Below are 17,959 nucleotides of genomic sequence, written 5' to 3' on the forward strand. Positions count from 1 at the left end.
AACGAAAGCAGCTTCCAGACCCCTATAAAGCCTGAAGGCTCTATGCCTGGGTTAGTCCTGTGTGAGCAGCAGCCTTGGGCCTGGGGATGCAGTGTGAAGGAGGCCCTGGTGGACGGAGATAACGTTTGATGAACAGGGTGCGCACCTCCCTCCGCCCCTCTCTCATCCCGGGAGCTCTTCATGGTCCTGCTCAGGTAGACCAGTCATTGCTGTAAATTTTCATATCTCCAGTGCTTTTCCAATTATGGATAACAACAGAAAAGCCATCACTGGTTTCTAAAAGGTCATCGAGATATAGACCCCGCTTGGGAAGGGAGTGATACTCGGTTGGCTTGTGTAAATCTCTAGAAGTTTTATGCACAAGTCAAAGCACAAATGTAAGTGAGATTCATAAAATATATCAAGATTTACAGGGTCTCGGCAGGTGAACACTGCCTTTCCTCTGGCTGTTTGGGTGGGAATTATTATTATTATTTTTTTTTCCCAGCATTTTACAGATAGCTCATAGAGAGCCAACAGGTCCAGAGCAGTACCTGGAAGTGGCCAGTGGTCTCCTGAGGGCATGGTGGCAATTAGTGGTGGCTGGGAACAGCTGGCTAGAGGTCTGAGAGACCCTGGCTCGTAGGGAGTCCTAAAGACACGCAGATCCCTCCCGTAGCATTCATTCAGCTGCCGGTGACAGGGTACTGAGATCTGAGGGTTGGGCAGGATGGCCTGGTGTCACAATTCCCCCCGTGTGGCTCCTAAGTTGGAAGCCATGCAGACCCCCAACCTCAGCCCCAGGGAGCTGGAGTTGATCAGTGGGAGGTTGGGTCTGGGCACCTGTGTTTTTAAGAAGTTCCTCAGAGGTAGGACATACTAGTTCACAAGTATAATCTCAGTGGGGGTGGGGGGTGGAGCCAGGAGAATCAGGAATTCAAAGCATCCTTGGCTACATAGTAAGTTCAGGGTCAGCATGGGCTGCATGAGGCCCTGTCTCAGAACAAGAGAAAGAAAGAAAGGAGGGAGGGGGAGGGGAGGGGCGGGGCGGGATTAGAGGCAGAGGAGGAGGCTAGTAGACACATCAGGGCCAGTTGGGTTGAGGTCATGTCCAGCCGGATGGTTCTGAGGAGGTTGCTTGGTTCAGGGTCGGCACAGACATTCTGAGGCCCACTGGGCACTGGAAGGTGACCCTGCACCGCCAGCTCACCTCAGCCCCAGGACTCCCTGCTTCCTGCCCCCAGGGAGGAAGTCTCCTTTCGGATGAGTATCCAGTGTTTCCCTCCAGAGACCCTTCTAGCCAACCCCTTGAATACACTCTGGGAGGGGGGAGGCAGGGCTATCCCCCAGCCTTGCTCTGAGTCCTCATTGGCCTCCAGGGGCCTCCTCTTCCTCATTCGTCTTTGTTCCCATCCCTTCTCCGCTGGCGCCCTGCACTCTGGTGAGAGGCGCCATCTCACAGGCACCTTCTGTCTTGGGCTTGCTTCAGCTGAGTTCCCCATGCGCACAGCAAATGCTGTCATTCCCCGCCCCCCAATACCTGCTTTCAGGATGGCCCTCTATAGATCGACGCCTTCGTAAGACCTTCTTGATACCCGAATGGAGGCAGCTGCCTCTGCTCCCCCTGAGACACTGAACCTTCATGAGGCGTGGGGGACCTCTGCCCTGGATGATGACATGGCCCTTCTGGTCACCTGGATGATACTCCTCTCCACACTACCTGTGAATCTGACTCTAGCGTCCAGGGCCAGGCACCTCTCTTATCTTGGTGACCGCTGAGGTGTTTGGTTTCACAGCTCTTGCTCTCCTACTTCTAGCCTCTGGTGTGCTAGCTAGAGCAGGGTCCCCTCTCTGTCTTCACCAACCTGCGCTACAGCTACTGTACATGGCTCTGTCTCACAGGGCTGAAATCTGTAGCTGCATTTCTCCAGGGGCCTCTTGTCCAGTCCTCCCCAGATCTCCTCTTCTGAGAGACATTATGAGACAGAGTCATAGCTGGGCACATAGCTCAGGTGGTAGAGCGATTGCCTAACATGCATGAATCCTTGGGTGGTTCCACTCCCAGCACCACGTGAAAGCTAGGCACTGTGACACATACCTGTAATCCCAGCACTTGGGAGGTAGAATCAGGAGGATCAGAAGTTAAAGGTTATCTTCGGCTACATTGTGAGCTTGAGGCTAGCCTGGCCTACATGAGAACTTATCTCAAAATGTAAAGAGGAGTGAGAAGGTTCAGGATACACTTGCTGATACCAGGGAGGGTAGGGATGGAGAGCTTCGGTTCTGGGCTCAGACAGCTGATTCCAGATGCTGGGTATCCGAGCCACTCTTCCTACCCCCGACTCCTGAATGGGACCCCCGATTGACTGTCCCTCCCGTGAATGGCACCTGACGCTGTGGGACTAGTCCTTGGGTTGTGACCTTGTTCCACACTTCCTCATTTCACTCTGAAAACCAGAATAAAGGCTCCAAGCAGTCTAGGCACTGGGGTTAGAAAGTTCTGAATTCAAGTCCCCATTCAGCCACTTCTGATTTGTGTGACTCGGGGCAAAGGGTTGAATGCTGGGCTCAGTGCTCTTGGTGCAGCAGAGATGACAGTGGTGCTGATCTCCTAGATGGATGTCTGTGGGCCTTAAGTAGAAGAGGGGCTGAGGTTCTCAGGCTGGGCATGCCGTGCACAGGTGTGGGGTACATCGATTTGTGAGTATCAGGCAGCCCAGCTCTGAGACAGTGTGCACAGTGGTGACTCTGGGTTTCCCCTTTGTCTCCAGCCCACTCCAGTGTTAGTCCCTGATTAATTTATTATTCCCTGTCAGATTGCCACAAGCACTCGGAGACACACCTCTGGGCATTTCTGTGAAGAAGTTTCTAGATTGGCTTAATTGAGGTGGGACGATCCACCCTGAACAGGAGTGGCACCATTCCATGAGCTGGAGCCTCTGACTGACTAAAACGGAGGGGACACCAACCTCTCTCTATCTCTCTCTCTCTCTCTCTCTCTCTCTCTCTCTCTCCTTCCTGACTGGGGATGCAAAAGTGACCAGTTGCCTTGCCTTACTCCCTTGCTACCAGGACTTCTCCACCATGACGGACCGCACCCTCTTGTGTTGGGAATTTTGTCACAGCAATGAGACACGTGGCTGATACAGATTTACTACAGTCCGCTGAGATGAAACCAGAACCCAGGGGGGAAGCAGCCAAGGATGCCCAGCATAGAAATAAAAAGAGCTATTGGCTCCCAGGAGTCCAGGAGCCACATTGCTGTCCCTTCTTCCTCGCTGCGCAGGGGGTCCTCCTCATGCCCGATGCTCGGTGCCCTGTGCTCACTCCTCATCTGGGCAGCAGCACGAGGCATCCCAGGGCAGGGTCTTTGCTGCACATGGGAGTGTGGGAAAGCACAGGCAGAGAGCCTTGGGATAACAGAGTGAGGGAATTCCATTTTAGCTGTCTGGAACCAGACCTGTTTCCATAAGCTGCTCAACAAGGAGAGGCAGCTGGGTGTCCTCTGGGGCCTAGCCCCAGCCTTTTCCCCTGGGGCCGCAGTCCCTTGCCCCCTAGTCTGACACAGGGTTGCAGTAGCATCTTGCCTGACAGGTTCACCTGCACTAGATGTGGAGGAAACCAGTTGTCCCTGCAGCCTTTTTTTTTTTTTTTGGTCTTTTGGAGACAGGGTCTCCTGCAGCCCCAGCTGGCCTAGAACTCACTATGTAGACCAGGCTGGCCTTGAACTCACAGAGATCTGCCTGCCTCTGCCTCCTGAGTGCTGGGACTAAAGGCATGCGCCACCACACCCGCTCCCTGCAGCCTTTTTGAGGACAAAGGCTGGCCACGGGGCTCTGAAGCTCACAGACAGACGGGGGGCTGGTAGTCTTTGTGTAGGGACGTTCATCACCTTGGAGGAAGCTGGCACCTGACCCGGGAAGGCAGAAGCACAGAGCGGCGAAGGCACAGGGGCAGAGGGAGCAGCTGTGTGGTCATTTCTCAGCACCATCTCCCTCCACTCAGGTTATGGAACTGGAGCGTTGGATGATGTCAGGGCAAAGGTTTCCAGAGGTGGAGGAAATACCGTCAACTTTCTATCCCACAAAGACCCTCACTGTCTGTAGAATGCAAAGTCGGTCTTGCCGTGCGTTGCTCTGGATGAGCAAAAGGAATTGACGGGTTACTAACCTCCTTTTGCACTGGGAGAAAATAAGATACCCTCCCTCACCTTTTTCATTTTCCGGTGTTTTATTTTGAGACAGGATCTCATTATGTAGCCCAGGCTAGCCCGACACTCACTACGTGGCCCAGGCTGGTATCAAACTCACAGCAATCCTATTCCTCAGTCCTAAATGCTGGGATGACAGATGTGCGCCACCACGCCCAGTTTGACCTCCTGTTTCAAGTGAAGAAAAATGGGGCAATGTGTCCTCTCTGTCCTCCTCCAGGGAGATTGAAGCTGCTCTAACAGGCAGAGAGTTCGGTGCTAATGAGAAAAGACCGAAAAGAGCTGGAATTTTCTGAAGGTCGGGAAAGGCATCCCGACGAGGACCGTGGGACTTGGGCCCCCTCTTCTTTGTTTTAGTTGCTGGCCTTGAGGTTAGCAGTCGGCTCCACCAGGCCCCTGCCGTTGCTGCTCCAGGACCCTGCTGGAGGCCTACATGCTTTGGGTCTATCCCGTCATGAACTGGAATCTTGAGTACCCTTCTTCACCTAATGATCTCACACAAGGCTAAAGTCCGCAGCTGTGCCACTGTGGGGACCAGGCCTTTCACAAACAGGCCTCTGGGGGACACTGAGCGCCCAAACACCAGCAGTTTTCTTTTATGGAAACGGAGATGGTTATGAGCGCTGGGGGTGTAGCTCAGTGGTAGCCTCATGTACAGAAGGTTCTGGAATAGGATAGAAGTGCTGGTTACCCAATACTGTGGCTGCACTAAACAGCCTTGCATTGTCACTTGAAAACACTTGGTTTTTATTTGTTTGTTTCTTATCTTTTTTCTTTCTTTCTTTTTTTTTTTTTTTTTTTTTTTTTTTTTATCACAGGTCTCACTGTGTATTCCTGGTTGGCCTGTAGCTCAGTATGTAGACCAGGCTGCCATGAACTCATAGAGATCTTGTCTCTGCCTCCCGAGTGCTAAGCCTGTGCCACCACGTCCAGCTAAAACTGTTTTATGCGTATATGATTTTTGCCTCTGTACAGATATATGTGTATATCTGAAATTTAGTAGGACCTGGGAAGGGGCTCTGAGAATGAGTCAAGGAGACTTGGGCCCAGGGGTAAAGAGAGCGTATTAGTTACTTTCTTGTTGCTGTGATAAACCACCATGCCCGAGGCAACTTATAGAAGCAAGAGTTTACTTGGCTTGCGGTTCCAGAGGGGACAGTCCATCATGGCCAGGGAGGCCTGATGAGCAGAGGTGGCTAGAACAGAGCTGAGTGCTTGCGTCTTTAAGCAGACACACGCCCAGGTGGCCAAGTGTTCAAATACTTGAGCCTACGGGGGACACCTCTCATCAAACCACCACAGAGGGCTTGGAGCTTTTTCTTCGTGCTTTCTCCAGCTCACAGGTTTGAGGAGAATATAAATTTCCTTCCTTGGGAATTGCCTAGACAGAGCCAGAAACAGGACAGGAAGTAATGATCCTACCAAGCCTACACATCTCCCCCCACCCACCTGTTATTTTCCAAACTTATGCACCTTGCAACATGAAGACAGTGCTGTCCATGGAACGCACACAGGTGATGTCGGCAGCCAGGGGAGGGGTGGCTCCAGGGAGCCCAGTGTGAGGAGGCAGGTGGGATGCACAGGACTGCTCCTCACCCTTCTGGGAGCCAACAGGCTTTATCTGACTCATCCCCCAGCAGGTGGCCCATGGATGGCCCAGGTACAGCCCCTCAGGTCCGCTCTGCATGTGGTCCTCAGAGGGAGAAAAAGGCCTCGTGGTGCTAGGGCCCCATGGCCCTGGGCCTTCCTGGACCAGGCAGTGGGCTTCTCCCCCAGCTCTGCTGTCCCCAAGTCATACCTCAGAGCTCCCTGTAGCCGAATTCCACTATGGACCGAAGTCCTTAAAGGCTCTGCCTGAAGGCCCAGCATCATCACCCTGCCCTTATCAAGGCTTCTCCTGATCCCAGTGGTCCTTTGGGATCTGTTACCTGGGCCCAGGAGGTAGTGCTGACTGAACTGTCTGTACCTGCTACCCCTGATCCACCAGTCTCAGCCCCACGCTGCCCTGCCCCCCCCCACTCCACTGTCCCTGGAACCTTCTTTCCCCCACCTCCCCCTAGGCTAGCTCCCTGCTTCCTGCCCCCTGGGAGGGCAACTACAGATAGACTCCATCCCAGCTTTCTAACTTGGTTGGGGAGTGGCATGGGATGGACCCCCTTGAGTAGTGGTGGAGGGGCAGTGCAGGGACTCCTCCACCCCAAGACCTGGTGAGCTGGTGGCCTTGCATGCACACACTGCTCTCTGCCCAGGGGAGGCTGGCTGGTTCAGCAGGGTCCTCCGGGGACCTAAGATTGCTCTTGACCCTCTCTCCTTGCCTTTGTCCCAAGATTAATCCCCCCATCCCCACAGGGCTCATCCTCTTCTAGACCAGTTCCCTCCTCCACCACCTGCAGGCACAATTTATTTTTAGATATAAACCAAACCTCTGGCCAGGTTTGCACCGAGGACCCGAGAAGAGGTTTTATGAAGGGTTTTGTAAGCCTAGGGGACACGAGGAGGCGGCAGTTCCCCCATCTTCTCCACTTTAGAGAAATCTTCCTGGACAGAGTGGTTCTCGAGGGTCATTGCATTAGAGAGCGAAGAAAGAGCAAGAGAGAGAGACCCCACTGTTAACACCTCCCCCAGCCTGGCTAGACGTGCAAAGCCTCACCAGCAGCCCGCCCCACCCCCACGGCCCCCAGCCATGGGACCCCGGAGTAATCCAAAGAGAGGATAATTAATTCAAACAGACCCTCATCCATCCCAGGCTGGGCCCTTTGACAGGGGAGAGGCGGGAGGCGTGGGCAGAGAAGAGCACAGAAGTCTGGAGGGCTAATCCTGGGCTGGGGGTGAGCTTGTTCTGGCCCCAGCGAGACTCCCGGGCATCAGCCTGGCATGCTTTGTCACTGGCGGATGGGGAGACGGGCGAGACCAACTTTATTTCTGAATCTGGACTGACTTAAAGAAGTAACATCATATTTGAAGGGCGCCCAATCTATCTGTGGCCCTCGCTGCATGAAATTGTATTGGCTTGCCACTTCCTATATGGCTGGGCGCAGCTGGGCCGTAAGTCACTGGCGATAACGTTCTTTATTATGTTGCGGTGTTTATGAACTGTGCCTGCAACGAGATGATAGAAATATGCAGCCGTATGCAAAGGCAGACGGGAGGGGGGAGGGGAGAAAATGCTAGTTGCTAGGGCAACCATGGGGCTATTTTGGGCATCGGATTTTGTGTGTGTGATAAAAAACCATTTTCTTGGGCTGACTGGCCTGTCCCCTCCCCCTTCCTGAACTGAATGACTATTTAGGAAGGGGACTGCTTAATTTCTTAATTAAACATTATGCTATCTCCCACCCCCACCCCCTATTTGCCTCTTTTCAAAATGGATGGAAAAATGGAAGGGTGTTGATAAGTGTTCTTGAGTGGAAAGGGAGCCAGCGCTCTGATGGAGAGGTGTGAATAATTTACTAATCTTCGCTGATCCCCGCCACTTCCCCCACCATACAGCCCCCCCCCCCTTTTTTTACCTCCGCCGACTTAACTGTGATAAACACCCCCAGCTCTGGACCTCAGCGCAGTCTCAGAAGCTCCAGGTGTTTGTAAGCAAGGAGAATGCCAATGAGCTTTGGGGAGTTGGAAGGTGACTCCAACCCTGGGCACAGGCGTCCTGACAAACCAAAGCTAGGACTGTGCCCAGAACCCACACCCTGCTCCTTCCCCTCCATCCAAGACAGATGCACCTGGGGAGGACCAGAGCTGTTTACTGCAGCCTGGACAACTCCACGCCCAGCTCCAGGGTGGGGCCAGGCTGGCGGCCCTCTGGCTCTGTGCCCATGTCCTGCCCACAGCCTCGTATACATTTCCTGGGGCGGAGAGGCTGACAGATTTTTCAGTCTTGCTTTTTTTTACCCTGTCGTTCCTTCAGTGGTTTTCACAGTGGGGTCCCCAACTGGGTAACAACAACATGGCTCCCGACTTGCTGGAAATGCAAAATCAGGGGCCTGTTAGGCTTTGAGTCAGCAGCTGGGCTTGGCACTGTTTTAGTTCGTTACCTGAGAGATGCTGATGGGGCTACCTTACAGAAAGTCCCGAAGTACCTGGTCTTTCAGTATCATCCTGACCCTTGCTGTCATCCCCGTAGGAGCTCAGGAAGTTTTGTATGACCACCACCTGAGAAGCAACCTCCACATGCTCCTTGGCTGCCCTCTGTCCACCTGCCTGCCTCCAGCATGTTGTGGGGTGGGCACGGACGACACAACGGGGACCCAGCAGGTGGGCTGTCTTGCTCAATCTCAGGCCTGGGGTTGGAGAGCATGGGCCCCAACGGCCTCTTTTCCTTCCTGGCCAGACACTCCAACTTGGGTGGACAGGCAGTGCTGGGTGCTCCAAGGGCATGAACAACTAGACAAGTCCCTTTGCCCCAGTCTCAAACATGCTCCTAGATCTGGAAGCATCTTGCAGGGTAGTTGGGTTCTGGAAGAGTCCATAGGTGTTAAAGTGGGTGGAAAAGAACACATCTGGTTACAGGAGCCGTACTTGTTGCCATCAAGGGCTCCCCAGGTGAGCTGGGCGGATGAAGAAAGCTAGCTGGCCAGCAAGCAACGTCCGTCCACGGCCTCAAGCTCCTGCCTTGAGCTGCAGCCTGTGCTTCCCTTCACGATGGTGGACTCAAGCTTTCCTTTTCTCTGGTGCTACTGGGAACTTACACACTATGGTGGCACCTTGTTCCCTGAAGAAGAAAGCGTAGAATCAAAGGTTAAGTATGTGTTATGTGACAGCTGTGGTAGCTCATTTAATCACCGTGGGAGCCCAGTGAGGTGGAGTAAAGAAATGTCTGGCATAGAAAGGAAATCTGGGTGATCCGACTGTCCCCACCTTTTGTTTTGTTTAAAATCATTCTGGGGCTGGGGAGATGGCTCAGTGGGTAAAGGTGATTACGGCTAAGCCTGACAAACTTGAGTTCAATCCTTGGGACCCACATGGTAGAAGGAGAAAAAGACTTCTGCAAGTTGTTCTCTGACCCTCTGGCCTCTACATGCGTGCCATGGTATGTGTGCGGGCGCACATGCACCCCCCACCCCACGCACACAATGACTAAATAAATGAAATTATGGGGGCTGGAGAGAAGGCTCAGCGGTTAAAAGCACTGGCTGCTCTTGCAGAGGACCCAGGTCCGATTCCCAGCATCCACATGGCAGCTAACAACTGTCCGTAACTCCAGTTCCAAGGGATCCGACAGCCTCTTCTGACCTTCTCGGGCATTGCACGACATGGGTGCACTCACACACATGCAAGCAATACACTCACACATATAAAAAATAAAATTAAAAAAATTAAAAAATTTTTGGATTTATTTTTATTTTATGTGTATGAGTGTATTGCCTGCATGTAAGTGCGCTGGTGTCATGCAATGCCCGTGGAGGTCAGAAGAGGGTGTCAGATCCCCTGGAACTGGAGTTACGAACAGTTGTTAGCTGCCATGTGGGATCTGGGAATCAAACCTGGATCCTCTGCAAGAGCAGCCAATGCCTTTAACCGCTGAGCCATCTCTCCAGCCCCAATACTTTCTTTTTTCAAAAGAAACTTTTAATTGGATACTATCCAAGTGATATATGTTCTGGTAGGAAAAAAATATAAATGATAGAAAAGTACAGGGAAGTAAACAAATTAGTTTTTTTCCTGTCTGGAAATAAAAGATAATCTTTTCTGCTTTCTGTGTTCTCCCAGTTTATTGTTACAGATTCGAAATTGTATTGTGAGCGGATCTTTTCCAGCTCACAGTGAAATCCTTTTCCTTAAATAGCCCTCAACATATACTTTTTTTTTTTTTTTCAGTGGCTGCATACAATTTTACAATGTAAATTATCGCGGTGAAGCTTTTTGTTTGTGAATAAATTATTTTCCACATCTCTCTCAGGCTGTGCAAGTGGCAGCTTGTGATTTCAATACCAACGTGACCCTGAGCTCGGAGGCAGGCAGTGGTGAGCCCCTTTGTCTGTGGCATCCGGGCCGATGCTGAATGTGGAGAAGACAGTCAGTCAGTGGAAACTGGAGCCAGCTTCTGTGACGACGTTCAGGAGTGACAGACCCAGTCACCGCCTCCTGCCCCGGGGCAGGTGGCAGCGTTTGGCATCTTGGACGAGGGAGGAGGACTAAAACCAAGGCTTACACAAGGCTTCCTGGGACCGCACTAGGTTGGAGCTGGCAGAGGAAGGAGGCCAGGCTGTGCTGTGTACTGATTACCTAGCCAGCAGAGGGCGGCTCTGGGCGCCGTCTTCTGTTTTCTGGGTGGAGCGAGGAGCTGGGAGGGAGCGTCTCTGTTGCAATGGGGAGAAGCCGGGCCAGTCTGGAGTCTCAGGTAACAGTTTTGCTGTTTCTTTCCCACCATTTTGGGTTCACACACTTGTGCAAAGTAAACAGAATGGTGATGTCTCTCCCTGGTGCCAATGATGCCCCATCCTTCCATTTCCCTTTCCTGCTTGTCCTTTCTCCTCCTTTTATTGATTTTTTTGGAAATATTTATTTTTATGTTTTTATTGATGTGTGTGTGTGTGTGTGTGTGTGTGTGTGCGTGTGCGCACATGCATGCAGTGCCCACAGAGGCCACAAGAGGACATCAGATCCCCAGGAGCTAGAGTCACAGGTGGTTGTGAGCCACTCAGTGCACGTGCTGGGAACGGAACTCGGGTTCTCTGTAAAAGCAGGAAGAGCTCTAAACCTTTAAGTCATCTCTCTGTCTTCCTCCTCCTCCTCCATCATCATCATCGACATCATCTCTGTCTTCTTATTATTCCTCTGTGTGTGATAGTGTGTGTGTGTTCTTTGTGAGTGTGAACACGTGCATGCTGTAGCACATGTGGAGATCATAGAACACCTTTTGGATGTTTGTCCTTGACTTTCTACCTTGTTTGAGACAAGCTCTCTTTGCTGCTGTTTAAAACAAGCCAACTGGGCTGCGAGTATCCATGGATTCTCCTGCCTCAGCCTCACACGTCTCCCAGGAAGGGCATTGGGATTAGAAATGCTTGTGCTACTGTGTCTGGCTTTTACAGGGGTCTTGGGGATCCAAACTCCGGTCATCAGACATGCATGGCTAACGCTTTGCCACGGAGCCTTCTCCCCAGCCCCACGGCTCCTCTTTGTGAGTTTACGTTGTCTCAGGGTTCCGAAGCCACTCAAGCCATCTCCCTGTGTCCCTCACTGGCAATTCTCCTTATGACAGGCAGTCTGCAAAGGCTGTTGGTAGGTCTGTTTGCTTCCTGTTGTGATAAGCATCACGCCAGAAATAACTTAGGGAGGGAAAGGTTTGTTTGACACTTCCAGGTCACAGGCCACCACTGAGGGAAGTCAGGGCAGGAGCTGAAGCAGAGACCATGGAGGAGTGCAGCTTGCTGGCTTGCTTAGCTGGTTTGCTTACACAGCCCAGGCTCACCTGCCTGGGGATGGCATTGCCCCCAGTGGGCTGGGCCCTCCCACATCAATCATGAATCAAGACAATCGCTCACAGGCATGCTCAATCTGACCTGGGAAATTCCTCAGTTAAGATTATCTCTTTCCTAGGCTGTGTCATATTGACAATAAAAACTAACCAGCAGAGTGGGGGATAAACAACACTCAAATCAATGATTTCAGCAGAATTATGAAATCACTGCAGCGAAAATGCAAGTACCTCCCAAATCCTCTAATCAGAGGGTCTCAACTACAACACCATTGACATTTGGGACTGAACAATCTTGTGCTCTGGAGGAGTGACCCTATCATATTAGCAGCATCCCTAGGTCCTACCCACAGTGCCTGCTGCATCCTGTTAGTCTTAACAACCAACATCTTTAGATCGTATCTGTCATCCTTTGGGGGACACCAGAATCACCCATGGGTGATGCAGTGATCTAGGACAGTATCCTTCCTAATGTGTTCTGTGTAATCCACAGAAGTTGGTTGGGACGTTAATAAACATTTTATGAAGAACGGGACTCTGTGATCAGCTACATTGGAGAAATGGGCTGAACTAAGCCAAGAGGGAGAAGAGGAGCCTTCGGGCCACCTTCTTGTCTCTCCCTTCAGCATTACCTTTCTTCTTAGAACACCTTCAGTTCTCAGTGGCTTGGTTCTTGTTTTCCTGCCAGTTCTTCTCTGGAATATTCTAGACCACAAACCATCTCCTCTTAGCTCTCTGAGCTCTTGTATCTCTGATTTGTTCTTTTGTTTTATAGGGCTGTTTGTCTTTATTTTCCGTATTTGTTACTCTCCAGTTGCTGTGATAAAATACCATCACCAAAAGCAACTTAAGGAAGGAGTTTATTTTGGCTATGGTTCAGAGGGATCGAGTCCATCATGGCAGGATGGCCTGGCATGGTAACAGGAGCAGGAAGCTGGTTGATCACATTTCTGTCCACATCCAGGAAGCAGAGAGAGTGAACAGGAAGTGGGGCACAGCTATAAACCCTCAAAGTCCACCCCCAGTGACATACTTTCTCCCGCAAGGCTGCACCTCCTGAGGGTTCCAGAACCTCCCCAACCGGGACCAACTATTCAAACACATGAGCTTGCAGGGGATGTTTCTCATTCACCACAATTTGGATTAAAAGTCCAGCTGCACTTTTCATTGGCTACAATTTTAGTCGCTTAACTGGCCCTGTTGGGGGCCTGCTGTGTGGAACTGGGGTGGACCCAGCCTTGGTTTAGCTTGCTGCTTTCTGTTCTTTTCCATCTGCCTAACCCTGTGTCTAAACCCTCCCATAGCTCCCTACTGCCCTCAGGAGACAGCGATCTCCAGTGCTGAGATAGGGCCATTCTAAGGAGACGAAGTCCAGTAGACAGTCCTAGACAGTCCCAAATCACCAGAGAAGACACTAGAGATGGCCAGGGAACCCCTTTAGTTCGTGGGTCCCACTCCTGGGTCTCAGAGGCCATGTGGTCTTTTGTTGAGTGGCAGTGTGTAACAATGGATGCCTCCCCCAGAGGGGCTCAAACTGAGATGGGCAGAATCAGTGGCAGAAGTGGGCTGCTCTGTCTGTTGAACGCATCGTTAAGACTGCGTATTTGTCTGTGCTTATGAAGGGCTCTGTTGTAGGCAACTCATGTATAATTTTCTTTAGTTGTTACTACACATGATTGATGGGGGGGAGTAAACCGTCTTGTTTGCTAGACGGGGGACACTTGTTTACAAGGAAATCCATCATCTGGAACTCCTAAATTTGATTGCTTATCAGCAACGTGTGATGGTTAACATTGATTGTCGACAGAATAGAGAATTACTATGGAAACAAACGTCTGGGCATATCCCTGAGCAAGTTTCTAAATTGGGTTAATTGAGGTGGGAAGACCCACCCTGAATATGGTTGGCACCGGTCCATGGTCTGGAGCCCTGAACTGAATTGAAAGGAGGAAGCGAGCTGAGCACTGAATTCATCTCTCTCTGCTTCCTGTCCGCAGAAGCAATGTCACCAGCTGCCTCACACTCCTGCCACCAAACTTCCCTGTTTGGCAGATGTATCCCCTCAAACTATGTAATCTGAAACAAACCTTTCCTCTCTTTTTGCGAGGTATTTTCTCACAGTAAGGGGTAGAGTAACCAATACGCTGCCACAATGTTAAGTTTTGCTTTGAAGGGCCTGGTTGGCTTTAAGTCTCCTCCCTTGATGAACTGCTGTGGAGTCCCACAGGACTCACTCTTACCACCTCTGAACTTCTTGGTCTCCCCTGTTTCCTCTGCATAGTTCTTGTTGTCTAAGAGGAGAAGTTTAGCCCCAATTCGTCCATCCGACCGTTGGCGCTGTCCACCATCAGCCATTATCCTTGTTTCCCCTTTCAAAATGGCTCTTGGTATTAACCCCAGAGCTCTGCTCAGAAGAACGAGAGGACCCAGCAAGACAAGGGCAGGTATGTGGGGGAGTATGACAGGGTCACCTGACTCAGCCAGGATGTTTGGTGGGTGTCAGCATCCAGGAAGCTCCCCTCTAGGGGAAGATGCTGAGGGATGGCCAGATGCCCTCAGTGGGGTTTTCCTCACAAGGCCTTTGTGATCCCTTCCAGGGACAGTTTAAAATCACAGACATGTCTCTTTTCAAAATTCTAGACACCAGAAGCTGGTACACAAGGGGTCAGAGAGGTCATTCCCTCCAGAGGATTCCTGGGAGCACCTGCTCTAGGCTGCTCCCTTGACTGTCAGCCTTATCACCCCACACTCTGCCTACATGTCTCTCTTCATAGGGACCCCAGTCACGCTAGATTTAGGGCCACCATCCCCCCAAAAGACCTCAGCTTAACTAATGCTAATACCCCACTTCCAAAGCAGGCCACACCCACAGATTCTGAGTCTTGCATCATGAATATTGGGCGTGGGTATTCTATACCTGTTCAACCCAGAACAGCTTTGTCAAAGAACTCACCAGAAATACTTTAAGACCTTGCAATGGGTCCCTATTTGTCAAGCCCACGAGTCTCAGGCAGATTTTGTTCCCATCGGCCCATTCACCCCCATCCCTCACTCCCTTCTCTCCCCACCCCCCCTGCCTTCCCTGTCTTGACCTTGTCTAAGGCTCTACCCACACTGTTCTGGTCACTTCCAAGAGATTCTGCCTGGGCCTTTCCCATACCCCTTGGGTCCCAACCTCTTGGTCAGTCTTCTGGGTGCTGGACAGCATCTCTCTCTGCCCCAGACTCTTGAAGGCTCTCTGTCTCCCCTGAGCTTCCTCAGCCTGTGGCAGGAGAGATTCACCATCTTCACTGAGTAGCTAATGGGAGTTAGTGGACATTTGCCCTCCTCTCTCACCCTGCTGGGGTGTGCATTACGGACTGTGTTATCCGCAGTCTCCCAAGGGGTTAAGCTCTGCCCACTCATAAGTGTCTGACAGAGCACCTCTCTGGCCTCTTCCTCTACATGTCACAGTCCCCTCTGCCCTGCAGATACTTCCTACAGTCACCTTCACATCAGCTCCCATAATCCTTATGGCTGGGGGACCCCTGAGTCAGCCATTCACAAGCCCATACACCGCAGGATCCAATGTCCCCTGCAAGGCTGCCCTCATCTCCTGCTCCCAGCTGTTCATTGCCCTAGGAAGGATGGGAGCGATGGGGTTTCAGGGCATTCTAGGGACCAGCAGTCGCAGGGTCCTCTGGATGGGGTGTTTGTGCAGAGATCTCCTGCCAGCCAGGTGGAGTGTACACACAGGCCCCGGTGGCTAGAGCCCTGTCTGGGCCTGTGAAGGGTCTACCCTCCCTGGCTGCCTTCTCAGCCCTCTGGGTCTCATGCCTTGTTGGGTTCATATTTCTTCACAGTGTGGGGTGAACAACAGTCCGGTTTGCTCAGCTCTGAGGATTCTTCAGGATGCAGGGCTTTTGGGGCTAAGCTGGTCCCCAGGGCTAGCCTGGAACTTGATAGGTAGGCAAGGGCTGCACACTACTAAGCCCAGCTTTGTGTGATGTTGGGGATAGAGCAGGGGCATCATGTATGCTAAGCATGCACTCTAATAACAGCTTCATCCCCAGACAACACATAGATGTTTCTGGTTGGCACACTCAGCTCCCAAAGAAGGCCTAACATTTCAGGCTTTGGTCCTTCTTGGTGTTCCCTTAGTACATGCAGGGTTGGGTGGACATGTTACATATGATCTATCTCAGGTGGCCAGGGAAAGGGAGTTTCTGCTCTTTAAGTTCCACGTTCCACAGTGAGAGGCTTGCCATATCCCTCCTGACCTGGAGCGGGAGGTTACACAGGGGCGGGGGGTGGGGCAGTGGCTCCTGTGGGTGGGGGACATTGTCCCTCTCAAACAGACAGGTGTCACCTCTGCCCTGCTGGCCCCTAGGGGCCAGTGCTTTTGGGAATGGGAATCAGCGTGATGGCTGACGTCATCTAACCTGGAGGTCTCTACTGCTATCATCAGTGCTACAGCCATGTTTCCTGTTGCCTGTAGTGTGTGTTTTTACAAAATTGGATCTAATTTATAGACATTTTGCAACTGTGATCATTTCAGGACAACATCTGTGGAGCTCCTTTGCAGAGAGGCCAGATGTGCAGACAGTCACGCAGCGGTCATCCAGTGGGTGGGACCATCATCTTCAGTGTCCTTATTTATACAATTCATTTGAGGTTGGTTTTTCTTTTTAAAAAATTTTAATTTAAAAAATATGTGTGTGTGTGCCTGTGTGTGTGTGCGCCTGTGTGTATATGTGCCTGTGTGTGTGCCTGTGCATGTGTGCCTGTGTGTGTGTGGTGCCTGTGTGTGTGTGTGCGTGCCTGTGTGTGTGTGTACCTGTGTGTGCCTGTGTGTGTGTGCCTGTGTGTGGGTAGGTACATGTGAATTCAGATACTGGAGGTCAGAAGAGGGCATCAGATCCCCCAGAGCTGGAGTTACAGGCAGTTGAACTGTAACTTGGGTCCCCTGGAAGAGCAGCAAGTGCTCTTGACTGTTGAGCATCTCTCCAGCCCCAAATTTTCACGAACTGCATGATTCCCCATAGTTATTAATATTCTGAAAATCTCTAACTTTATTATGTAGCCCAGGCTGTTCAACAACTTGGAATCCTCCTGCCTCAGCCGCCTGTGTTGGGATTATAGACACGTGTAGTTATGCTCAGCCGGAATGTTTTTGCTTGGGAGTATGTTGAGATTTCTAGAACAATGCAAAGACAGTGCAGTGGGTCTCAATGGGGGCAATGTCACAACGGGGTGGTGAAGGCGCTGACTGGTATCAAGTGGGTCAAAGACAATGAGTCCAGAAAACACTGTATGACATTTCCCACAAATGACCGGTCCGGCACACCAGCAGAGTTAGGACAGAGAAGACCCACCCTTCACTCTGTGCCACCTCCTGTGGACAGCTTAAAGTAATACTTCTTTTTAAACTTTTTTGATTTATTTATTTTTATTTTATGTGTATGAGTGTATTGTCTGCACGTAAGTGCACCTGTATCGTGCAGTGCCCATGGAAGTAAGAAGAGAGCGTTGGATTCCCCTGGAACTGGAGTTACGGATGGTTGTTAGCTGCCATGTGGGTGCTGGGAATTGAACCTGGGTCCTATGCAAGAGCAGTCAGTGCTCTTAATCACTGAGCCATCTCTCCAGTGCCTTGACAACCACTTCTGTTAAAAAATATTTTATTTATTATTTTTATTTTATGTGTATGAATGTATTGCTTGCATGTATGTAAGTGCACCCGTGTTGTGCAATGCCTGTGGAGGTCAGAAGAGGGCATTGGATCCCCTGGAACTGGAGTTATGGATGGTTGTCAGCCACTATGTGGGTGCTGGGAATTGAACCCAGGTTCTCTGCAAGAGCAGTCAGTGCTCTTAACCACTGAGCCATCTCTCCCAGTAACCACTTCCTAAAACCAAAAAATAATATTGGTTCATTCTGGCTAGCTTAACAAATACCTTGGACAGAGTGATTTACAAACAACAGAAACGTATTGCTCACAGCTCCGGAAGCTAGGAAACTCAAAATCAAGGTCTCCTTCTGTAGACAGCACCTTCCCAGGCAGAAAAGTCCAGCAGACATCCTCAAGCACTTCACAGAGTGTCCCCTACACCCTGAGCTCTGAAGGGTCACAGAGAAAGCAGGTACATTCTAACTGTAACAGGTGCCTCCTGCCATAGATTCCCATCTGGCCAGATTGGGAGGAAGCTGGAGAGAAACCCTTCAGGGACCGCAGCTAGTTTCATTGACTTCTACAAGGGTCATGAGCCAACATGGATGTGAGAGAGGTAGAGTGCTGAGTGTGATCCCAGGGAGAAGGAAGGAGAGAGGAGAGAGAGGGGAGAGAGAGAGAGAGAGAGAGAGAGAGAGAG

The 17,959-nt window shown here is 51.2% G+C and overlaps 1 long non-coding RNA gene across 1 annotated transcript in view; it reads left to right on the forward strand.

Annotated features, from left to right (window-relative positions):
• Positions 1–10,111: 10,111 nt before the first annotated feature.
• The window catches only part of LOC103730652, a 9,201-nt gene continuing 1,353 nt past the window's right edge, over positions 10,112–17,959 (forward strand). The window contains exons 1-2 of the long non-coding RNA XR_607106.1: positions 10,112–10,529; positions 16,147–16,262. This is a non-coding gene — a long non-coding RNA (uncharacterized LOC103730652). The remainder of the gene's footprint in view (positions 10,530–16,146; positions 16,263–17,959) is intronic.

The sequence above is a fragment of the Nannospalax galili genome, unplaced genomic scaffold (genome assembly GCF_000622305.1).
Source record: "Nannospalax galili isolate Female #2095 unplaced genomic scaffold, S.galili_v1.0 scaffold1314, whole genome shotgun sequence".
NCBI lineage: Eukaryota > Metazoa > Chordata > Mammalia > Rodentia > Spalacidae > Nannospalax > Nannospalax galili.